The following is a 25,061-nucleotide window of genomic DNA, read 5'->3' on the forward strand; positions in this document are numbered from 1 at the left end:
GATGACATCCACTGCTCTCCCCCCATCTACCCAGCTGGTGATGCCATCAGAGAAGGCAACGAGGTTGGTCGAGCATGATTTCCCCTTGGTGAATCCATGCTGACTACTCCTCATAACCTTCTTCTCTTCCAATTGCTTGGAGATGGCATCCAGAACAAGCTGTTCCAACACCTTGCCAGGGACAGAGGTGAGACTGACTGGCCTGTAGTTTCCCGGATCCTCCTTCTTGCCCTTCTTGAAGACCGGAGTGACATTGGCTATCCTCCAGTCTTCAGGCACCCTTCTCCCAAGACTTCAGTCTTTGGAGAAGGGCAGAGGGAGAAGAGACTCACAGAAGACAAAAACCAAGGAAGTTCATGGAAATGGCATGAGAGAAGTTATTCTTCTAGAATAACCCTATAAAATTAGACAAGGGATGAGCCTCCTTTCTCTGAATAGTCTCAAAAGAGTATCTTCTTTTTCCTTCAGTCCCTCAAGGCAATGTGTTTTGCTATGGAAAAGCCTGAGGCTGCTGTTGTCCCTGGGGTTGGAGGCCAGTCAGTATTTTTGGTCTGGTGCCTTGTTTTCCAGCCAGCCTCACTGGCGTTTAATGCCCACCAATATACACCTTCACTGGGGCTCACCAAGAACCCCCTGCTGGGTTTGCCTGTGGTAGCCCAGGAAAGGTAAAATGAGAGGGCAGCAGCATTTTATTCCGACCTCGCTGGTGTTTGGGCACAACTGTTCCTGTTTTTTTTTTCCTTCTCTACAGCAGCTGGGGTGTGCCTGCCCCTGCATGCACACAGCATTCATCTTCCCCTGCCTCTTGTACCTGGTCTTCCCTCCTATCTGGGGGACAGTCTCCTAAACAGGACAGACAAGGGTATCAGGCCTTCTGCAGGTGATGCTTTCCTTGAGGACTGACCCAAGTAACAAAACCTGTTTTAGGGCCCCCTGCATCCCCAGCTCCTAAGCATTGAGGAGGGAAGGGGGAGTCTTCCAGCTTTCCCTCCTTAGTGCACCCTGCTCTGCTGCCAGTGGGTGTATAAATAGTGCCCACAGCATACTATTTTGGTAACAAGCTTTTCCCAGGATTCATCCAAATAAGTATGTGAACAAGTGTTAAAAATAACGCCAAGCCCTGCCCAAATGCTGGCATCGGTTCAGGGATGGTGTTTTGGGGCTCTTCATAGAAAGCCCTGGCTCTTGGGTGGGTGCAGCAGAAGGGGGCCAGCAGGGCTCCTACTGCTTCCCTGTCCTCGCTGCCTTGCTGACCACAGAGGATGCTGACCTTCAGCAGATCTGCTCTTCCCCAGGAGGATGTGAGACTTGCACTTCTAATTAGGTTATTTGCTACTGAGCTTTCCCTGCATGTCCTGTGCGTTATCTCTGGGTCTAATAGGAGGCACAATGCCAGGAGGAAATGCCAGGAGGGGTTAACCTGGGCTTTGTCTAGTCTGCTGCCAGCTCCCTGCCACTGGCCAGATTTAGCTGCTCCTCCAATGTCTTGTGCCATAGCAATGGCATATGTAGACATTCTGGCCCTATATTAGGTTTATCCTGAGCTGGAGATTGGTTTAGTTGTGGAAGGCATATTACCTTTGTATGTTGAATTAACATCTATATCTCTGGACATCCTTGTTATCCATATAACCACAAAAAAATAATTGCAAAATTCTGCCCTTTTAATGGGCTGGTTGGTGCCTGTAACTGAAAACCAGACCACCCTGCAGAGACTGCAGGGATGCTGGGGAGCCATGCTCCTGGGGCTGTACTATGCAGGCTGCCCCATCCCACTGGGGAGCTGAGAGCTGCAGTTTGTTATCCTCAGGCTGGGTTTTGCTTGTTCAAATTTGCTCAAATCCTGTGCTAGGTATGTAATTCTCCTGCTCTCAGGCTGCTGGAGCATCAGCCTCTCTCCTGTTTTCAGGCCATGTGGGCCAGAGCAGCAGACCCCACTACCTCCTTGTGTATGGAGCCCAGAGCACATAGAAATACATCTTGGAGGGCTCCGCTGGTCTAATATGGGATGTAGGAGAAGTTACACCTGTGGAACTGTAACCTCCACTGCTGTGATGTGGTTTGATATGTGGAGCCTTCTGCATGGAAGAAGAGGAAAAGAGCTGAGATGTCTCCTGGCTTTTTCCTTTTCCTTTTCCTTTTCCTTTTCCTTTTCCTTTTCCTTTTCCTTTTCCTTTTCCTTTTCCTTTTCCTTTTCCTTTTCCTTTTCCTTTTCCTTTTCCTTTTCCTTTTCCTTTTCCTTTTCCTTTTCCTTTTCCTTTTCCTTTTCCTTTTCCTTTTCCTTTTCCTTTTCCTTTTCCTTTTCCCTTTCCCTTTCCCTTTCCCTTTCCCTTTCCTTTTCCTTTTCCTTTTCCTTTTCCTTTTCCTTTTCCTTTTCCTTTTTCCCTTTCCCTTTCCCTTTCCCTTTCCCTTTCCCTTTCCCTTTCCCTTTCCCTTTCCCTTTCCCTTTCCCTTTCCCTTTCCCTTTCCCTTTTCTCTTTCTTTTTCTTTTTCTTTTTCTTTTTCTTTTTCTTTTTCTTTTTCTTTTTCTTTTTCTTTTTCTTTTTCTTTTTCTTTTTCTTTTTCTTTTTCTTTTTCTTTTTCTTTTTCTTTTTCTTTTTCTTTTTCTTTTTCTTTTTCTTTTTCTTTTTCTTTTTCTTTTTCTTTTTTCTTTTTCCAGATATTGTGAGTATTGTGAGGCAGAATAACCTGCTCTGGGCAACCAGTCCTTCATCAGGGGCATCCTGCTCTTCTGTTCTTCTGCTCCAGCCAACATATGAGGTCTCTGAGTCATCATCACTGCTGTTTATTATTAGGTCTGAGCCAAGGCCCTGTGTATTATCATTACGGAGCTCCTGAGGGCATTTTCAGTGCTCTTTCCACCCTGGTATGCTCTTGTTCCCATGGCTGGAATGCGTGGGGACACATGACCTTGTTTGCCATCTTTAAGCACCTCTTTGCTGGCTGTTTGTTGACAGACTTCTGTGAGGTGCCAGAGCACCACATCACAGTTTCCAGCAATTCCCGAAGTGCTGAGATAGCTCCACGGGGAGCATCACAGAGCATCATGCGCCATCTCTTTAGTCTATCTCACCTGAGGGTTGAGCCCTATTTTGGTCTGTCCAATGAAGTCTAAAGTCGATGAGTTTGTCAGGAGTCTCCTGTGACCTGCTTTGTCACCGGCACCAGGTCACGGGCACTGTGTGATCCCAGGCTTTGCCTCTACCAGCTTTACTTTCTATTTTAAAGAGCATGTCAGGATTTCCTCCCACGCATGAATCCCCTTTATCTCTATAGCATTTCCTTCACTGTGGGTCTTTTTTCTATCCTGAGCAAAACTGCTGCTCACAGTGTATGGACACATACTGGTATTGAACAGATTCCATTTAGAAAAAACAAACTTGAGTATGTTTTTAGTAGCCAGGTGGATTAGCTACTGGATCAGCTGGCATGGGATGCTTTTCCACTCTCAGTCTTCACCTGTAGGCTTACTGTGTCTTTCCAGAAGCGTATTTCTGTTTCTTCAGGTATTCTACCTGAATAAATTGCACTAGGCTTTTGTACTGGGTCGGGCTGGGATGTTAACTTTCCCTGCAGCAGCCCATACAGTGCTGTGCTCTGCACTCATAGCTAAAACAGCAGTGGTATCACACCAGTGTTGTGTCTGCTGCTGAGCAGTGCTGGCACAGCATCAGGACTCTCCCTAACTCCCCTAGGGGTGGGCAAAGATGTGAGAAAAGAAACATCACCAGGGCAGCTGACCTAAACCAACCAAAGGGATATTCCATACCATATGATGTCACACTCAGCAATAAAAGGTGGAAAAAGGAGGAAGAGGGGAGGGGTGGGCTCTCGTTGGGAAAACGTCTGTCCTCCTCCCGAACACCGGCTACGTGCGTTGAGGCCCTGCTTCAAGGACGTGGTCAAGCATCGGTCATTTGTGGGAAGTAGAGAGTAATTTCTTTCCTCTGCACTTCCACATAGCCTTTACTTGTTTTGTTTAGTTTTCCCTTTCCCCCTCCCTTTTCCCCTTTCCTTTTTTCCCCTTTAGTTAAACTGTTAATTGTTTAGTTAAATTGTTTAGTTAAATTGTTTAATTAATAATAATCTTTCCTTAATAATTATTTCTTTTTTCCTTTAATTAAATCATCCTTATCTCAACCCGTGAGCTGTTCTTTCCTTTACTTCTTCCCCTCCTCATCTAAGGAGGGGGAGTGAGAGAGCGGTTGTGGTGTTCAGCTGCCTAGCACAGTAAAACCACCACAGCTTTTAATCCTGCATTAGAGGCTTCCTGGTCCTCTGAGTCAAACAGAAATCATATGAGAATAAGACCTCCAGAAGTCATGTAATTACATCTCCCTAACCCAGGCATAGTTTACTTAGACTATGCCATTCCTCATGTTTCTTCATCTCATCTCTCTTGAGAAACTCCCAGGGACTGGGACATCATTGCTGCGTCCAGTCCCTTCCCTTCTTCAGTTTCCCCTGATGCTGTGGCACACAGAGTTGGACAAAATCCTGAGTTGGGCATTTCTTTGTCAGCAAACCCAGACAAAAAAAACCTTCCCAATTTCTCACACTAAGGGCCTATGAAAACCAACAGGAATGCGTACCTCTAAATAAGTAAAGCAAAGAGCTTCTGAGACAGACAGAACCATGAATAGTATGAAGAAAACCAGTCTTATCTCCTGTCTTTTTTTTTTTTTTTTGTGGAATAATGCATGTTTTATCTGTCATACCTGATGTTTAACCTAAGCTTCCCTTGCTGCCTGTCAGGCAGCCTATTCTTGTTGCCCCGGTATGTGGAGAATGGCTTATTAACTTGTTTTTGGCAGCAGCCTTTTATGCATTTCAGAACTGCTTTAATGTACCCCCTAGTTTTCTACAGACAGCTAACACACTTGCTTTGCATTTTACTTCTTTCTGTTTTTTTGTTGCTGTCTTTGAAGTCTCACCAGTTTGTCTATATTTTTGCCAGACTGGTGGAAAGCTGGGGCATGTACCAATGCTGGGTAGAAATGAAGGATTACTCCATTTCTTGCATATGTCATGCCTGTTCATACAGCTGGACTTATTGTTTGTCTGCTTCAAAGCAAAATGCCACTATTACTCAAGTTCAGCCTGTGATCTATGGTAACCACAAATCCCTTCTAAATGAGCAGGTCATGCACAATGATTATGGGTGAGGATGTGCAGTCTGTGCTGCATGAGGTGTCATGGTAATGATTATAATTTGTGTCCATTTGCTGTTTATGTGTAGACCTTTTCCCTTCAGCTAACAGATGGTACAGACGAAGACTAAGAGACAACTACTCCATTTCAGAGCCAGCAGGTTAAATGCCCAAGAGGTGGACTGAGTCTCCAGAATTTGGTTACAAGCCTGCAATACCTGGGCTTCTTAGCAGACGTTTTCAATGGCTTTCCCTTAACTGTTGTTTCCTCTCCTCTTTGCAGCTTTTCTAAGCGCCTACTGAGACGTGGGTGTCCATGAACACATGCAGACTTTTGTGTAGCACTATAATCTGCCACTCATGTGCTGCTAGGTTGCTACTGAGGAATGATTTTTGAGTGTACCTTCAATGGTCTCTTCTAATCAGAGAGCTCTTTGCAGAAGCACCAGTTATCTAAGGATTGCTTTATTTGGCATTAAAATGTAGCAAGCTGGGGCAGGTATCACTTCAGAGCAGCGCTGCATGTCCAGTTTGGGTGATAAATGTACAACCTTAGGAAAAAAAGCAATATAAACAACCATAAATAATATCATGCAACTAATAAATCAGCTGGTAGTTGTGTGTTGCCTGGGTTTCATGGTAAAGGTGGAAGTGTTTGAGAGCTGGGAGATCTGCTGGAACACTTTGTGGAGAGCTGACAGCTCTCAGTGCTTGGCTTTTGTTGTTGCTCTGAGCAGCGATGGCAGAGAAGTGCCCAGGCATGCGCAGAGGGAGGCGAGTGTGGGTTTTCTCCGTGAAATCCAGAGCAATCTTCATACTTGCTGTTGCCTTGGAAAACTGGAATATTTATGACTCAGTACTAAAACAGGAGGCTTTTTCCATTCTTGGATGTGGCCTCTCCTGTGTCCAACAGTGACATTTTTCTCCTTTCCTGTTTGACCCTTTCCTGTTTTCTGTGCTACGTCCCACCCATTTATAGCCTCTGAGCAGAGGCTTGTTTGCAGCACAGTCACCCTCACTTGGAGTCAGCCAGGCGATACCCCTTCAGAGGGAAGGAAATGTCACTTCGGTGTACATCATGGGAACCAGAAGCAGCCACCTTTCTTGAGCAATGCTCGCTGTGTACGCAGCAGTCTCTGGTTGTGCTTAGTGTGCAGACAATGAACCATCTCAGGGCTGTACCTATTCAGCTCAGCCCTGCAGTTTCTCAGCTGCTTAGCTGGAAGTACACAGTTTTTATTTGTGGTCAGAATACGATCAAATGAATACAGCAGATCTGTGGCTGCCAACCAGCTTCAACATATAACATTGTTGTGGTTTAACCTGGCCAGCAGCTCAGCACCACACAGCCGTTTGCTCACCCTCCCCCCTCCCTCTCTGGGATGGGGGAGAGAGTTAGAAAGAAATGAAAGCCTGTGGGTTGAGATAGAGACAGTTTATTAGGACAGAAAAGAAAGGAAAATAATAATGATAATAGTACTACTAATAATAATGTGTAAGAAAACAAATGATGCACAATGCAATTGCTCACCACCCGCTGACCGATGCCCAGCCTATCCCCGAGCAGCCGGCCCCCCCACCCCGGCCAGCCACCCCTATATATTGTTTAGCATGACGTCAGATGGTATGGAATACCCCTTTGGCCAGTTTGGGTCAGCTGTCCTGGGTCTGTCCCCTCCCAGCTCCTGCTGCACCCCCAGCCTGCTCGCTGGCAGGACAGAGCGAGAAGCTGAAAAGTCCTTGGCTTGGTGTAAGCACTGCTCTGCAACAATTAAAACATCAGCATGTTATCAGCGCTCTTCTCATCCTAATCCAAAACATAGCACCCTACCAGCTACTAGGAGGAAAATTAACTCTGTCCTAGCTGAAACCAGGACAAACGTGGGAAAGTAAGACTTTCTTCATCGTAGTGGGGAACTCATAGTTTATGGTGTAAATGTATTAGTTAAAATACTTAGGTAAATTGTGATGTAGAGACAGGATTGTTTCCATTTTTGAAAACTGATTTTAACAGAAGTGAAACCAGTAACACCTTCATATCTGTTGTTAACATGGGCTGCTCAGATCAAGTGGTTGATTGCCAGATTAGGTGCATCTTTTTTTGGTAACAATACCCCTTCTATTTTTCTTTTACCAGTGTTTTGATTGGTGAAAGAGTTTTTATTCCCAGTCAGTGTATCATCAATATTTGAGTGAGTGCTTGAAGAAACAGGGTTGCTGTTACAGCTCAGCTCCTGCTTCAGGCACTTTGAAATCTCAGGCTGCATCAGCTACATCCAGGTTTTGATTTAATTCAAGGTTTGCTGTACAGCTTTATGAGCTTTATTTATCAGATTGGAGCTGAGACTACAGACAGTGATTCAGGAACTGTTCTGCTGTTTCTGTCCTGATTTCTCTCTTTCTAAAAATGCTCAGCTATTTCTTTGTGCTCCTGCATGGGGAGAGCTGATTATTTGGTCTGAAAGATGGGCACTGGCATTCTTGGATCAATTCTTCCTTTCCCACAGCTTTTCAAGGATTCATATCTCCTTCTTGCCCCAGTCACCTGCACGTAAAATGTTGATAGTATCTCTTTCCTGGAAGAACAGTACAAGCATACTGGAATCCTGGGCTGGAAGGGACTGGAGACAGACAAGCTGGTTGTGGGCTGGATTTGGATTTCCTGTAGCCATCTCAGTATTGATGAGGTATGTGGAACTCAGCCCAGCCCAGTGGGAGCCATGCCAGAGCTAGCCCTATATGTTAGTTGTGACTTTTTATGGAGCTTGTAGCTGTCTCTGTTCCTGGGCAGTAAGGCAGCAGCCACTAACATTAGGAAGGATTCGACCTTAGTAGAAGGAAGAAGGAAATCACTATAGTGATTCGGATGAAGGATCCACCTAGCCCAGTATTTATTTTCCAAAAGAGGTTGCAGGTGGTCAGCTAGGGATGAGTGAGAGCAAGCAAGTAAATATGGTATCTCAATAATCTTTTTTTTTTTTTTTTCAGGGATTTGCTAAGTCTGTTGTATTTTATCTGTTTATTAACCTGAAATGGATCTCTCAAGTGCTTGTCCTGATTCCCATTGGACCCATGTGGACTTCTGACTTCTTCAGTCCATGATGCCCTTTGCTGAGAGGTGACAAGCAGCAAACAGGCTAAAGGAAGAGTAACCAGAATGCTGAGGAACTACTGGTCTGAAGGGGAGTTGTTGATACAGAATAGCCTTGAAATGGAAGCTATTCAATGTTCAAAATTGCATGGTTATGTGCATGAGAAATGAGGAAAAAGTTCAGCTCCAGCTAGGAGCTCACTGAGGAAAGTGAGAGAGATGGAGAAAAACCCAGGGTCTATCAGCGACCTTCAGGATAACTGAGCAGACATGAAAAGATAAATGTCATCCACTGTGACATGTTAGAAAAATATTTGTAGCAGAGAATAGGGACATTTTTGTGCTTTAAGGCATGGTGCGATCTGGCTTGGAAGATTGTCAACATTTCCCATCACACTCTGAAGGCTGTATTCAAACTGGGTCATGTCCAGAGAAGGGTTACTTATGATCAAATCATGGAGAGCCTATCTAATGCAAAGTGATTAAAGAAATGGGATGATATAACTTTAAACACAGTCTGGATAAATGCTGATGTTAAAGATAATTTTTGGAACAGAAGTGAATAGGGGTGAGCGACACATGCATAAAGATAAGCCAGAAATTTAGAGAAGGTTCTTAAACATCAGATAAATGAATTTGGGAATTAATTCTGTTAGACAATGGTTAGCAAACAACAAGAAATGCCCATTTTGGGGGGGGGGGTAAAAAGCAGCAACAATCTTCTCATTTCAAGCCAATTTCTTATTTGGAGGTGTGACTCTGCCTGGGGTTGCTAGCCCTGAAGAAATCACTACTGCTGTTCTGGGCCATAGGCAGGTCTTGCTGGGGCATGACCACCATGGGGTGGGTGCCTGGTGAATCCTGCTGTTACGAATGTCTGTGACCTGCACAGCCTCACAGGCTCCTGTCCTGAGACCTGCTCCGAAAGGGAGACCCCATTGCTCTCTACAACGACCTGAAAGGAGGATGTGGGGAGCTGGGGGTCGGCCTCTTCTCTCAGATAACCAGTGATAGGACTAGAGCGAATGGCCTCAAGTAGAGCCAGGGGAGGTTTGGGTTGGAAATTAGGAGAAATTTCTTCTCAGAAAGAGTGGTTAGGCATTGGACCTGGTTGCCCAGGGAGGTGGTGGTGTCACTGTTCCTGGGGGTGTTTAAGGAAAAGTTGGACATGGTACTTAGGGACATGGTTTAGTGGGTGATATTGGGGGTAGGGGCATGGTTGGACTAGACGATCCTGCAGGTCTTTTCCAACCCTAATGATTTTATCATTCTATGATTCTATGAAGGCAGGCTTAGCAGGGATCGATAGGTGACCCTCTGGGGAGAATGTGGAGACTGAGAGGTCAGGCATTGGCATGACACCACCGTGTGCTTTCCTCAGTCTGGTTGGATTTTTGACCTGTCGTTCAAGAACTCCCATATTTGTTCCCACTTCACAACAAACAGAAAAATTGTCAAGTGCACATTGGTAACGATTAGCCTGTATTGATCTCTGTGTTTGAGAGAGAGATGTTCTTTGACCTCAAAGAGCAGGGCTTGCAAGGATGAGGAATGCTTTTTTTTTTTTTTTTTCTTTTTGAGGATTTTTATAAAGTTTGTATCACCCCCTGCTTTCCTGATGGCCTGTGTACTCTGAGGCTCCTTGCTCCAGGTGAGAAGGACCATATTGTTGGTTCAGCTGTGACCAACATCCCTCTCTCTGGCATTCCTGAAACAGCTGGAATGGTGGTGGATGGGGTTGCCTTGTCTCAGGGATTCAAATTTCTGCCACAAGCAAACATTGAGCAAGGTGGAAAGGCAGTGAGCTGCTCATGGATGGTCCAGCATCTGTGAAAGAGTAGTAATGTCTTTCCCTTCTGTGGCTGTGCTACAAATGATGTCACGATGAGCCAGAAGCTGCGGCCTAGGCATGTCCTCACAGCTTTTGCTGTGCAATTGCAGTGAAAGTGGGAAGGTTTCTTCCCGTTAGTACATGGGGCGTGCTGACCTTAGTGGCTGATTCCTGCACGGTACTTGAAGGCAGATGAAGGTACCCCTGCCAAGGCAGAACTGAGTTGGGCTTTTTTTCCCATGGTGCTCTGATCATGCCCTGGTTGCTATCAGGAGAACGAAGTGCTGCAGGTACACGTGGGTCATGCCCAGTATGAGTGCAGCACACGGGGCTCCCCTTGAAGGGAGCTCTGCTGCAGCACAGCACTGGGAAAAGGATGTGTCTCCTCATTTGGAGTTCATGGGTGGGAGAAGGCATCGTGCATTCACTTCTCATACCTTTAGAGCAAGGGGGAATAAGGTGAGATGGCAAAACCCCTGCCCCACACCTGGGATGCCTATAGGCAATAAGACTAATGTTTCTTGATAGGCAGTTTTTTCCTGCCAAGCTGCACCCCACGATGCTGGAGTGTCCTGTACTTTGCAGGCCAAGCAGGAGGGGAGCCCTGTTACTGTGGGAGCAGGCACATCCTCCATCTCCATCTCCCTTGCCTCGCTTCTCCAAGGAGCGCAGTCACCAGCTTGCTGTGTCCCTGCTCCCTGTGCGTGTCCGTGGAATCAGCCGCACTCCCCTTCCCACACTGACTCATCTCTGTGATCAGAGAGAAGTCATCCTCCAGAAGACAATCCCCAAGAAAGATCTTTCTTCTTCCTCATTACTGCCTGTAATCTCTTACTGCCTACAAAGCTGTGGGACAGCCCATCAGCTGCTGAGAGGGGCAGGTCCAGGGAGGGAGATGCACCAAAGGGGACCTTGCCACAGCGATGTGAGGCCACACAAGCAAGGGGAAAGTGCTGAACTGAATAACCGTGTTGGGGAGGAGGGCACAGATGTTTATGTTGGGGAACAGTTGAAGAGTCATGTTTCCGAGGGAGCACCTTGCCTGCTGCATTACTGCCTCTATTTTTTAACAAAACGGCCACAAACTCCATCAGCCTTGGTGTGCAGATCTGCCCCTCAAGGGAGGCATTTGCATTGGTCAGTTGGTCAATGCTGGTGTCCCGTGGTGGGGACAGGGAGGCAGGCAAGTGCTCAGCCTGCCAGCATTTCTGCCGCCTCCGTCAGCGCTGGCAAGGCAGAGAACTGGGGAGGGCACCGACATAGTTTCCATTCTCCTCTATGCTGTGGGAACGAGTCTCCTAGGTAACAAGCACGCCTTGTTTTGCTCCGAGCTGAGCTCTTGGCTGGGCCTGGCCACCTCCTTCCTCCTCATCCTGGCTGAATGGGCCCGTGGCACCTGCTCGAGCCTGCCTTGGTTAGCGCTGACAGCACAGAGGGACGGGTCTAAATGGGTCTTTCTGGCATAGCTTTTTACATACACCTCTCCAGGGGCAGAAGCTTCTGCAAAGTACTGTGTTGCCTTGTTTTATTTGTTTTATTTGGTTGTCATTTTGAGTGCATCATGGCATAAAGCAAAAAGTACTCAGGCCCGTGACGGTTCTTCCTTTCTTTGCTCTGTGCATCCGTGTGACATTTTTAGCTGTTCTCTGACTTGCCTGTCCCCTCTGTTTTGGAGGTGGGTTTTGGCTTTTGGACGTAGAGCTGGTGATGTCCCTCCAGGATGGCTCCCTCAGTAGAGCTGCTCCAGTGCTGGGAACACCTCCCCTGGGACAACCTTGAGCACATCTGGGTTTGTGGGATGTGTGGTTATGCCCAGATGAGACAAAAAAAAAAAAAAAAAAAAAATACTGCATTGGGGAGGAAGGAGAGGGCTCCAGGTTCTATCCAGAAGAGAAGCCCTAAAGGAGCCACACGTGTCCCTCCATGAAGCTACCTGTGCCTCTTAAGGAGCTGCACTTACTTGCATATGGAGCAGGTTGTGGCTGCCTTTGGTGAAAGGAAGGTGATGAAAAAATCCTTTCATGTAGTCCTGGGGTAACAGGAGAGCCTGGCCTTTTGCAGGTAGCAATGCTTTGTTTCAGGAAGGAGGGTCTGCCGTGGATTGCTTTAAGGACATGCCAGGATTTAGGCCAGGTTATGGGCAGCACTGTAAGCACAAGCTCCGCTTAATAGTTGCTGGGATCTTGGCTTGAGATTCCTTGTGACAGCTTGAATTTCAGACATCCTGTCACTGCAAGGTATTTGACACTGGTCAAAGTGCTTGTGGCTGCATATCACTCTGGGGGTGACTGTGTTTCAGGGACACTGTAGATGCTGTTGATGAAGCTCTCTAGGACAATGCACCACAGAAACGTAAAAGAAGCTTCAAGAAACTTCTTGTATTTTTCCTGATCTTTCAGTTTTAAGTCCTCCCATCCTCCTCCCATGCATTACTTTGCAGACGAGTGTTTTATCTCCAAGGGCTCTGGCTGACATTATCAATTGTAGAAACACAGCAGTCTGGTTCCTTTTGCTTTCATTTACAAAGCCAAAAGAGATCAGACAGCTTGCAGTCACGCAGCATCTGAAACCAAAGCTCATCACCTAATAAGATACTTCAGCTCTGTCCTATGGCATAGGCTTTGATTTTATGCTTCTCCTCATGCTACCTTCCTGATTTCCCAGTTCCTGTAAGAATCAATCCTCCATCTTCCAACCTGATTTGTTCTCTCCCTTCCTCTCCTTCTCTGCTCCCTCCCATGCCCTCCCTTGTCTGAGGTCCCACAGGGGCTGATTGCAAGCTGGAGTGGCTGTGCTGTGGGCATGCTTGCTCCTTCACACGCAGCAACGTCACAGCAGCAGCAGCAGGAGCATTGGAGATGTGATTGCGCAGACCCTCTGCATTGCCAGGGATGCAGCTGTGACAAAAAAAAATAATAATAATTGACAATAATTGACTCTGTGTTTCCCACAGCATCCTGGTGAGAGAGCACGGAGCCCACTGGAATCAGAGTGCTCAGCGCTGCCGGAGCAGAGCGTGTGCAGGGAGAGGAGGCAGGAAGCAGAGGATCTGTGGAAAGGTGAGATGGAGAAATGAGCGGGGTGGGCGTTTGCCTTACTGATGGTTTTCAGACTGTTCATTGCCCTGTGAAGTGGCTGGCTCGCTTGTTTCTGCAGAGATTGCCAGCTACCCAATGAAGCGTAAAGATTTTAGGATTGCTTTGTCTGTTCGGAGGCTGCATTGTTTTGGAGCTGTCGTGATTATAATTGATGCGAGAGAGTGAAGAGGCTGGTATATCTGTGCAGAATGCATGTTTATCCATTGTGGCTATGAAATAGCGGTTGTTACGTCCGGGGATGGTTGTGCAGAGGCAATCTGCATTTTGCTCCAACAGTACTCTCTTGGTGCAGTCACACAGCTCTCCATTGTGTCTACCATGACAGCTGAGCCCACAAGGATTGTTGTGATCCCATGAGCTGTCACGATCTCTGTACATCCCCAGCGGTGATGCTGCTGTGCAGCTCAAGAGCTGTTTTGACAGACAGCACTTCCATGAAAAGACAGAAACAAAGGACGCGGGCACAAGAAGGGCTGCTGTCATTATGGCTTTTGGCTTTTAAATTTTATTATTTTTTTTTTTAATGCTAGTAAATCAATTGCTCAAAAGGCATTAGGATAAAATAGTGTGGCAGGTAAAACCTTACTCTTTTGCAAAATGATACACTGGGATCTGTGCAGGCTGGAATCCTTTGTGTTGCCCAGGGTGTGTCTGTGCTGGCTGTGTAAATGAATGCTTTCTCCCTGCCTCTTTTCGCCGATCAGATGAGAAAGGTTATCTCAGAATGGAGGAATTGCTATTTTTAATTAGTGAGATGAGTGGTCTGGGCTGGGTACCAGTTACTAGAGCTTAATTACATGGTCCTCTTATAACCAAATCCATCTTTTCCCTCCTCCCTGCCTTCCTCCTTCTTTTCCCTCCCCTACCCCCCGCACAAATCCTTCCCTCAAATTGCTGCTGCACATGCAAAAGGAGAAGGGCTTGAACAAAGAGAAGGATATATGTGGGAAAGGGATATAGATTGATCAGGATGACAGTTAGTGAGAACAATAAGGAGGAATGATTTGGGTATCTGTGATGCAGTGACATGGCCATAGGGGGATGTATACATGAGGATGTAGTAATGTAAGTAAATAAGCAAACAGAAGATGCAATCTTTTGGGGTTATAGAAGATGCTGAGCATGTGGGGATGCAGTTGTAGGTGTTTGGGAGGAATGTGGTGTTAATGGAAGTTAACATAGCATTGGCTATTGAGAAACAGATCGTACAGGGACTGGATTGATGGGCGTTGCAAAGGTGTGTGGAGTATGGGGGAGTATAGAGATCTTCTGCATTTTTTTTTTTTTAACCTTCAAACACCTAGAGCCTTGTCTACCAGTGCTGCTAATGAGTGAGCTTGGCACCTCTAACCTCTTCACAAAACCCTTCTGCAGTGTGCCAGCTTGGCAGAGTGCTTGGGGCAGAGTGCTTAGCATTGAAATGACCTGAGAATAGTTCAGATAAAGCATCTTTAGGCCTGTCAAGAGCCACAGGATGGTAGGGATCATGTAGATAAAGTGGTGAGTGTTTGGCAGATCTATAGAGGAACCTTGGAGCAGAAAAGGCAGGTGTGAGGAGCATTGCAGATCTAGAGGAACAAAGTTGTGGGTCATAGACCAGCAGTAGAGGGCACAGGGGAAGAAATTTGGGTTCATGGTCAGGGAATGTAAATATGTTGTTTATAGTATCATTCTCAAGCCTCTCTCACTGTGTTCCCTGAGATGGTCAGTGCTGTGTGCATCCCTACCAGTTTTGTCGAGATAGGCGCGATCCTCAGCACAGCCTTTTCTGCAGCAGTTGTCTGAAGGAACCATTTCACTGCTGTGGATTCTCAGACAGTCGCTTCCTCTCCATCCCTGTGGAGCGGCAAGGATCTCCAGCCTTGACATTCAGTAGAGAAGATGCACCCCAGGTTTCAGTTCAGGCTGCCAGGTGGGAAGTGCAGGGCTTCACAGCACGGAATGAATTCTGCTCACAGCTCTGTGACAATGTCCTGGCAGTGCCATAGGGCTTCCTGAACTGCAACTCCTTCTCCCCCCAGCCTGAAACCTCGCCCTGGGACACTCTCTGTGTCATAGAATCATAGAATGGCCTGGGTTGAAAAGAACCTTAAAGATCATCTAGTTTCAACCTCCCTGCTCTGGGCAGGGTTGCCAACCACTAGAGCAGGCTGCCCAGAGCCTCATCCAGCCTGGGATCCCCAGGCCTCTGTCCCATACAGCCTGATGGAAGTCAGTAGTGGGATGTGCTTCTGGTGGTGTGAGAAGAGGGAAACATGCTCTTGGACCGTGTTTGTGCTATGGAAAGGTGGTGCTGCAGAGCAGCCTCTTGCAGGAGGGTGCTGGGGGCAAGAACAGCACGTGTGCATTCATAGGTGCATCATGGGCCAGAGGAAAGGTCATGCAATGAGATAGATCACTGCAGGATACATTCACTTGTGTTGTGCTGTGGAAGAAAATGTGTGTACCGTCTGTTTATCACATTTGCATAACAGAATAAAAAGAAGGTGGTGCAGGCTGCTTTGCTGCATGGGAGAGAACACTCCTCAGGACGTGCAGGCTGTGCCTAGCTGGTAGGTGCTACTCTTACAGGAACATCTGTTAAGCTGTGAGAGTACACAGATAATCTCTGCCCTGAGATGCTTGAACCTAAAAGATGGACAAGAGCTTCTGGTGACTGGATCTGGCTGAACTGATTCACAGCAGGGAGATAAAATCACTGCTGTGTGTCTTCTTCACTGCCTTGATGCAAAATGGAGGGATGAAGTGCAGCTGGTTCCCAGGGTCCAAGGGCCTGGACCTGCATTGCATAAAGTGCAGGTGCCTAAGAGAGTATGCAGTGGTCTCAGAAATGGCCTGCCCATGGTTCCATTGCTGCCTGTCAGGGAGTCTGAGGCTCTGATAGCAAGCAAGGAACAATTTCTTTGTCCCAGAGATGTTAATTTTCTTGCAGTCTGATGCTCCTAGTGAGACAAGATCTCACTCTGGTGTTATTCCTGATAGCCAGACAGTAACCCACCTTTAGCAACCCCATGTCATGTTTTGCCCCATTTTAAATTTATTTCTCAGTCTCATTATTCTTTGCCAATGTTTTCTGAAAGCCTTATGTAGTATTAAGGGCAGGTCGATAGATCTAAGGTGGGTCACTTCCCTTCCTCTTTCAGAACAGGTACAGGCTTCACCTTTATTATTTGTCAGCCACATGACTTCAGCTCCTTTCCCTCTTTTTCCTCATTGGTATTTTTATTGAAAGCTCTGTTGTTAGCTGTGACCATGCAATGATTCTTTCATTGTCCTGGGATCAAGAATATCTTGTCCTTTCTGACTGGAGTGCATTAATCTCCTTGGATTTGTTTCCACTTCAAATGCTTATTTCCTTCTCTGCACTCTCTTTTCCCTGTATTGTCTAACCCGTCATTGACGCAGCTTCCATGTTCTTCTTCATACCAAAACAGTATCAAAGATGCAGTCTCTACTTGACTGTAATATCCTTCTTGGTGTGGTTATTCATTCAGTTTGGTCAGGAGCCCTGTTCTTCTAATTTCCTCACCTTTCTTGGTGATTCCAGATGTTTTTTTACTTACGATGTACATTCAAAGTCTTTTCTGAAGTAATTCCCTGAGCTCCTTGTTCTTGTTGGCTTTATAACTGTTTTGCCTGGTATGCCAAAGATCTGCTCTTTAAAAATTAAAAAGGTTTCATTAAAGAGCTGTTTGCTTTTTACCCTTCTATTTAATGTAAACTGGATCAGCTTGAGATAGCTCTTTAAATTGATAAACAGACCAATAGGTAGAGCTTCTAGGTGGGGGGAGCTTAAAGAAACACAAAGATGAAGATTATGAGTTCAGGTGGTCATCTGGATAGGAAAATAAAGGACTGAAGTTGTTAACTCTTGCAAACGAGCTGCCCTGAGCTGCAAGGTGGGTAGGAGAACCAGACTAGAGTGTGCTGTGTTCTTGGGAAGGGGTGGGACACATGGACAAGGAATGGGTACTGGACTGGGAAAGTCTGCCTTCCCGCTGGTTCCCAGATGCACAAGAGACTCACCTGTGCATATGTGGCTCTCTTTGCTCAGGAACATTCCTGCATACTTGTGCAAGGAAATTGAAAAGCATACTGTTTCAGGATTTATATTATTTTTTTGGGGGGGGGGGGGGAGGAGAGAAACAAAGTTGTGTTTTTGCAATAGAAGGTGTTTTAGCAATAGAAGGTGTTTCTGCAGTGGAAAATTCCACTAACCTTGCATATTCAAAAGTGATTGTGCAGCATAGCAGTGGGGAGTATGTTAAGCAGATAAGGGGAAGGTCCCACTGTCCCAAAATAAGGAGGATAGCTAAGAAAAACAGGATGAGCAGTACGAAATCAGTAAAAACAATATTCATGGGCCCTCTAGTCACAAGAGAAGAAGGAAAAAAAAAAAGGAAAAGGAGAAATTAATGGTTAGTCAAATCAAATTGTACATATATGGTATAGAAGAGCATTGAGTAGCTTGTGAACCTGTAGTACTCAGCCAATGAGGAAACAGGGGAGGAGATCAGGTGTCGGGTAATAGGGAATATAAGGTTATGATAAACTTTTACTGTGTGCTCCTGCTTGCAGGACACCCGCCATTGCAATCGTGAATAAAATAGCTTCACAGCAGATCCTGTCTGAAGAAAATTATTGAGATTTTTCTCACGGGGGTGAGAACTCAAGTTATCTATGTGATGTTTGAACTGATGAGTTGCTTAACCATGATGCAGTCAACACTGGGAAAATCTTGTGCTCCTGAACGTTGGCTAACACAGACTTGATTTGACACCAATTAGATCATTGCTCAGCTCCTTCTGGTCCCCAGGGAATGGGCTCTTCAGGTGCTACTCTTGAAGGGAGCAGGGAGTCTGCTCCCTACATAATTAGGCTAATCTCACTGGTTTGTTTTAATTCCAGAACCACGCCTGATTATGGGTAAACTGGCACCAACTGCAATTACTTCTGGAGAAGTGTGACCTAAATGCTTTCAGTGGGCAGGCTTTTCTCCATTCTGCTCTGCACACATTGGTGCAGGAGCAACCACATACCTACTTAGCCTCCTTTTACCTGGTACTTCCAATTCACTTAAATTGTTTATTAAGGCACCTTCTTTTGGTCCCCCTCTGGGGCTCCCATGGCAAAGAGCAGGGACACAGGCATTGTGCTTCTTACCACGTGTGTTCTGTGTAGCTCAGATAGCATAGGTGTCCTCACAGATGTCCTTCTCGGCAGGGAAAATGACCCATCTGGACCATTGTGCTAGGGAAATTTGTTGTTCTTTTTAGTGAGGCTATTTCCAGTGTCTGCTTGCACTGTATTTTTCCCCGCATAGACCAGCTTTCAGACCTTTCCCAGTAACTCAACTGATAAAGTCATAAGCCCACATATAGGAAGATCCAATGGAGGTGTAAATAATTCATATATCTGGTCCCAAGATATTTCTGGCCCACCCTGAGTATCTTCCTTGGCTTTGCCTAGTTTCCTCTTATGATCCATGGCAGGAGCGACACATCTGCCCTGAGGTTTGGCTTGCTGTGGCTGCCATCTCCATCACCGCTTGTTAGCATGTGAACAGTTGTAGTCACTTTTAAGGGATTTCTTGCCTGAATATGGCTTATCATGAGCAGTGATCGTAGCTTGACCCTTCAGAAGAACAGCAAGTAGATTTCAGCAGACATCTGCACTTAGTCATTTTCTATTGCCAACAAAATGTTCTCTCTAGTCCACATTCAGTGGCATCTTACTTAATCTACTGCTAAGAGATATCCTCCAGCTGCAGGTCATAGTGCTTGAAATGGCCATTGAGGGGAGCATCTTCCTTACTCAGATGTCTTGCCTCAGCTCCATGTCATATGCCTCATTTTCATTTCTGCAGACACTTGCTATTTATAATTATTGGATGTACAAAGCACTCTGAAGGTGGTGACTACTCCTTGTTTCTGTAATCCTGACAGCCTTCTTGATCCCACTTGCTTTCCTTCTCTTTTTCCTCTTTTCCCTGCCTTTCAGGGAGGACTTGGGAGAGGAAAGGTGAGGCTGCAGGGAGCACAGACAGACCTCAGACATTCCTAGAGGTGTCTATCCCTTAGGACAGTAGGCCTAGACAGTTCATGCCACAATAACAGGGGAGGAGATGAGGAACTGTCAGAAACAGGTATGTCCCAGCACTGACAAGCAGTGGGCATGACAGTGGTTATCACACAAAGGTGGCAACACTCTCATCACAGGTCATTCTGCATACTTTTGACCATATCTGGTTGAGACACCGATAGCAGTCATTGATCCATTGGGGTATCTATTCTCTGTGCTTCTGCTGATGACTGCGCAAGCTTTACAGACCCCCCCAAAAAGCCTCCATCTCTGTAACTGACCCCTCCCAGACTTCGTGCTGCTGACATGGTTTGGTATTGCAAAGTAGTAGAAATACTTTTAACTGAAGCAACGTTTGTATTTGTCCTGGAGGTACAGAGGGGTGATTCCTCTCTTTACCAGAGGATGTGGCTGGGACCACTCCCATGACTGGAGTGCTGCAATGTCTGGCTATAGGCTCTTCAGAAGGGACAGGCAGCACAGAAGGGGTGGTGGTGTGGCTCTCTGTATTAGAGAGTGTTTTGATGTTGTGGAACTTGAGGCTGGGACTGATAAGGTTGAGTCTCTGTGGGTTAGGATCAGCGGGAAGGCCAACAAGGCAAGCATCCTGGTGGGGGTCTGTTACAGACCGCCGAACCAGGATGAGGAGACGGATGAGGAGTTCTACAGGCAGCTGGCAGAAGTTGCGAAATCGTCAGCGCTTGTTCTCATGGGGGACTTCAACTTCTCAGACATATCCTGGAAATACCATACAGCTCAGAGGAAGCAGTCTAGGAGGTTTCTGGAGAGAGTGGAAGATAGCTTCCTGATACAGCTGGTTAGAGAGCCTACCAGGGGAGGTGCCCCGCTAGACCTTCTGTTCACAAACAGTGACGGACTGGTGGGAGATGTGGTGGTCGGGAGCTGTCTTGGGCAGAGTGACCACGAAATGGTAGAATTCTCTATTCTTGGTGAAGCCAGGAAGGGGACCAGTAAAACTGCTGTCTTGGACTTCCGGAGGGCAGACTTTGAGCTGTTCAGGACACTGGTTGGCAGAGTCCCTTGGGAGGAGGTTCTGAAGGGCAGAGGAGTCCAGGAAGGCTGGGCACTCTTCAAGAAGGAAATCTTAATGGCTCAGGAGCGATCTGTCCCCACGTGCCCAAAGATGAGCCGGCACGGAAGAAGACCAGCCTGGCTGAGCAGAGAGTTGTGGCTAGAGCTTAGGAGAAAAAAGAGGGTTTATAATTTTGGAAAAGAGGGCCGGCCACTCAGGAGGACTATAAGGATGTTGCGAGGCTGTGCAGGGACAAAATTAGAAAGGCCAAAGCTCATCTGGAGCTCAATCTGGCTACTGCTGTTAAAGATAACAAAAAATGTTTTTATAAATACATCAACACCAAAAGGAGGACTAAGGAGAATCTCCATCCTTTACTGGATGCAGGGGGAAACTTAGTTACAAAAGATGAGGAAAAAGCTGAGGTGCTTAATGCATTCTTTGCCTCAGTCTTTAGCGGCAAGACCAGTTATTCTCTGGATACCCAGTACCCTGAGCTGGTGGAAGGGGATGTGGGGCAGGATGTGGCCCTCGCTATCCACGAGGAAATGGTTGACGACCTGCTACAACACTTGGATGTACGCAAGTCGATGGGGCCGGATGGGATCCACCCGAGGATACTGAGAGAACTGGCGGAGGAGCTGGCCAAGCCGCTTTCCATCATTTATCAGCAGTCCTGGCTATAAGGGGAGGTCCCAGTCAATTGGCGGCTCGCAAAAGTGATGCCCATCTACAAGAAGGGCCAGAGAGTAGATCTGGGGAACTATAGGCCTGTTAGTTTGACCTCAGTGCCAGGGAAGCTCGTGGAGCAGATTATCTTGAGTGTCATCACGCGGCACTTGCAGGGCAAGCAGGCGATCAGGCCCAGTCAGCATGGGTTTATGAAAGGCAGGTCCTGCTTGACGAACCTGATCTCCTTCTATGACAAAGTGACATGCTTAGTGGACGAGGGAAAGGCTGTGGATGTGGTCTACCTTGACTTCGGTAAGGCTTTTGACACTGTTTCCCACAACATTCTCCTGAAGAAACTGGCTGCTCGTGGCTTGGACTGGCATACGCTTCGTTGGGTTAGAAACTGGCTGGATAGCCGGGCCCAAAGACTTGTGGTGAATGGAGTTAAATCCAGTTGGAGGCCGGTCACTAGTGGAGTCCCCCAGGGCTCAGTACTAGGGCCAGTCCTCTTCAATATCTTTATCAATGATCTGGATGAGGGGATCGAGTGCACCCTCACTAAGTTTGCAGATGACACCAAGTTAGGTGCGTGTGTCGATCTGCTCGAGGGTAGGAAGGTTCTGCAGGAGGATCTGGATAGGCTGGACCGATGGGCTGAGGCCAACTGTATGAAGTTCAACAAGGCCAAGTGCCGGGTCCTGCACCTGGGGCGTAACAACCCCAAGCAGAGCTACAGGCTGGGAGATGAGTGTTTGGAAAGCTGCCTGGCAGAGAAGGACCTGGGAGTACTGGTTGATAGTCGGCTGAATATGAGCCAGCAGTGTGATCAGGTGGCCAAGAAGGCCAACAGCATCCTGGCTTGTATCAGAAGCAGTGTGGCCAGCAGGTCTAGGGAAGTGATTGTCCGCCTGTACTCGGCTCTGGTGAGGCCGCACCTCGAGTACTGTGTTCAGTTTTGGGCCCCTCACTACAAGAAGGACATGGAGGTGCTCGAGAGAGTCCAGAGAAGGGCAACGAAGCTGGTGAGGGGTCTGGAGAACAAGTCTTACGAGGAGCGGCTGAGGGAGCTGGGATTGTTCAGCCTGGAGAAGAGGAGGCTCAGGGGCGACCTTATCGCTCTCCATAGGTACCTTAAAGGAGGCTGTAGCGAGGTGGGGGTTGGTCTATTCTCCCACGTGCCTGGTGACAGGACGAGGGGGAATGGGCTAAAGCTGTGCCAGGGGAGGTTTAGATTGGATATTAAGAAGAACTTCTTTACCGAAAGGGTTGTTAGGCGTTGCAATGGGCTGCCCGGGGAAGTGGTTGAGTCACCATCCCTGGAGGTCTTTAAGAGACGTTTAGATGTTGAGCTTAGTGATATGGTTTAGTGGAGGACTTGTTAGTGTTAGGTCAGAGGTTGGACTGGGTGATCTTGGAGGTCTCTTCCAACCTAGACGATTCTGTGATTCTATGTTCCACAGACAGTATTTTGGTCTCCTATCTTGTTGCCTGCTTTCCCCTTGGCAAGAGTTGAGGTTAAAAAAAAACCACACAAAAACCTCTTTGCCTGCTGATAAAAGCAAAACGATAATTTTCTTTCATGGAGGCAGGCCACCAGACCTCGCTGATTAAATAAGCAAATTTCACCAGACAAAATTTCTTTCAGTCCAGACCTTAGTCAGTGTTTGAGAACCCTGTTATCTCTTGAGGGCCCACAAAGACAATTTGCATTAAGACAGGTAAAACTCCCCACACGCCTACCCCAAGTATTTGTGGAAGTTGAGGATGCAAAACCCCCACAAACCAACATCCAGAGGCAGGGAAAATAAACTCCTTTCCTCAGAGAATGTATATTTGTAAAAAAAAAAAAAAAAATCCCTTGGTTTCTTCTGTACTAGTCTTTTTGTAAGCCTGGAGTTTTTGAGCTTGATGCTGACTTAGGTAAATGGTATAAGAGTGTTACAAGGGTAGCTACAAGTGTACTTTGCCAGGTTCCAAATTATCTGGCTTTGAACTACCAAAAGCCATGCTTTTGATGTCATGCTGGCCATGAGGTACTTTACTGATGAACGTCTATATTTAAATGTTAAGGTACATAAGAAAAGGAATGGAAAAATATCGCACAGAGTCTTTTAATGTTGATACATAAAGCAGAGGCCATCCCACCATCGATTGGGAAAGCATGTGCAATTAATTAGTCACCCCAGCTCAGAAGGATGACTACAGACTTGGTGGGAACTGAGAAACTGCCCAGGAATCTGCACAAAGTCCTGGAAAACTTTCATAACTGGAGAGACTGAAGAAACTGGAATTATTTGTGTGAAATGGGAAACTGTAGGATTCATGGTATGAAATAATGAATGGTCTAGAGAAAGAAGATAGTGATTGATGTGCTGCCCAGCTTGTAACGTCAAAGTATTCCAGAGAGTTAAGGAGGATTATTTGAAACTAATAATAGGAATAATTTTCACATACTGTGATTAATTAGTCCATGAATCTTACTGTTAAACTCAAAGCCCAGCAATATTCCCAAATGGCTTGGCATTTGAGTGAATAACAAGACTACCCAGTGTATTTATAGCACATGTTCAGAACTGAAGTTGCAGAGTTTTGAAACCTCCTGGCTGAGTTGAGGCCTATCTCAGTTTAAGGGCTTAGGAGGGACAAATTCTTCCTCACCACATGATGTAGATACTTCTTCTTTGAGACTTCTGGTACAGAAAGGACACAACTTCAAGAAAGAAGATTTCCAAATGTGTGCATGTCCTATATAGGAAGACCTGGGAGCCTACTGTCTTGAGGGGTCTCTTCTACCCTCTTGAACATGCTTGAAGTGATTTAAAGCAGAGTAGTCATCCCTCTGGTGCATCCCCAGGAACGCTGACCTGATCCTCCAGTACAGAGCCAAGGATCATCTCTGCTCTCCCTTTTTCTCCAGTATAATAGGTCTATGCATCCTCTGCAGCCCAGCAAGACTTTCCCTAGCAGAAGACCTTGATTAATCCAGATTTATCAGATTTAGTTAGATAGACCCTTAATGCTCTGTTGAGCCCAGTCATTCCGAGCCTAATTAGCAAATGAGCTGTCTTCTGGAGCATTTTCCTAAAATAAAAGTCTCACTCAGGGCAGCTGATCACTGTCCCAGCTGGAGCTTTACAAGCCGAGTTTGGTTTGAGTTGCCAGCCCCTGTTGAGGGATAAGTTTCTCCTCTCAGAAGAAAAGTATTTGTAATCATTAGTAGAGCCTGGTCTGCTTCATAAGTATTTTATTAAGGTTCTGGCTTGCCTTTTGTTAGTTCTGTTGCATGGAAAATATTCTGTTATGTAAATTAATGCTGCAGTTTCATCCAGATCTTCTGAGTTCTGCCTTGCCACTGTGCAAACACATACACAAGTGGAGAGAGACGGGTGTCGGGATGGGGGAAAGCTCTTGTATGTGAGCAGGATGAAAAGCTTGGGACTGCTCAGAGGGGTGGCAAATGCAGTAAGAAATATAATGCTCTCCCTGTCCTAACACAAGGACAAATAATGAAGGTAAATGTTGGTAAATTCTAAAGGACTGACTGACAGCTACTACTGTGGCATGTAATTATCTATGAAGCTCAATGATTCAGGATGTTATAGGGTTCAAAGGTTCAGAAAAAAATGGACACTATCAGGGATGTCGAGAATATGTAGCAATATGATTGTAAGGGCACCTAGCTGTTTATGGAGGGGTTATGAAACCTGCTTCTGGCATAAAGCATTCTCAAGTGGAGGCTGCCCGTGTCGGGAGGGGGAAAACAGAACAGCCCGCTTTGTTTGCCCGCTTTGGGATTATTACACCTCATGCTGAGCCTCTGAACTCTGCTGGCAAAGGTGAAGGACTGGGCTGTAATGGCCATCTGATTCAGTCCACAGACTTTTGTGCTCCCATGCTGAAATTAAAAATTCCCTGAGGCTGTTGATCCATGAAGGCTAAATATGTTCATCTGTCCATTGCTTCTGTCCATTGCTTCTTTCTCCTCCCTCTGTTTCTGAGCTAGTGGCAACAGTTGGCCTAGATTTTGTAATTCCTGGAAAAAAACAGCATTCTTGGTAGACTTGTTTTGGGCAGGGAGGTCACATCAAGACCTGCTCTGTAGGGC

At 46.4% G+C, this 25,061-nt stretch overlaps 2 protein-coding genes and 1 long non-coding RNA gene across 3 annotated transcripts in view; 1 reads left to right on the forward strand and 2 right to left on the reverse strand.

The window, feature by feature from the left end:
- LOC308184893 overlaps positions 1-25,061 on the reverse strand; it is a 470,974-nt gene that overhangs the window by 306,523 nt on the left and 139,390 nt on the right. The gene's annotated exons all lie outside the window — the stretch shown is intronic.
- The window catches only part of LOC308184797 (uncharacterized protein), a 383,809-nt gene that overhangs the window by 36,674 nt on the left and 322,074 nt on the right, over positions 1-25,061 (reverse strand). The gene's annotated exons all lie outside the window — the stretch shown is intronic.
- The window catches only part of LOC308184715 (AP-4 complex accessory subunit RUSC2-like), a 46,688-nt gene continuing 34,128 nt past the window's right edge, over positions 12,502-25,061 (forward strand). The window contains exons 1-2 of the mRNA XM_080572075.1: positions 12,502-12,741; positions 13,026-13,131. The gene's annotated coding sequence lies outside the window, so the exon portion shown is untranslated. The remainder of the gene's footprint in view (positions 12,742-13,025; positions 13,132-25,061) is intronic.

This window comes from Anser brachyrhynchus (genome assembly GCF_964034855.1).
Source record: "Anser brachyrhynchus genome assembly, chromosome: W".
Taxonomy (NCBI): domain Eukaryota; kingdom Metazoa; phylum Chordata; class Aves; order Anseriformes; family Anatidae; genus Anser; species Anser brachyrhynchus.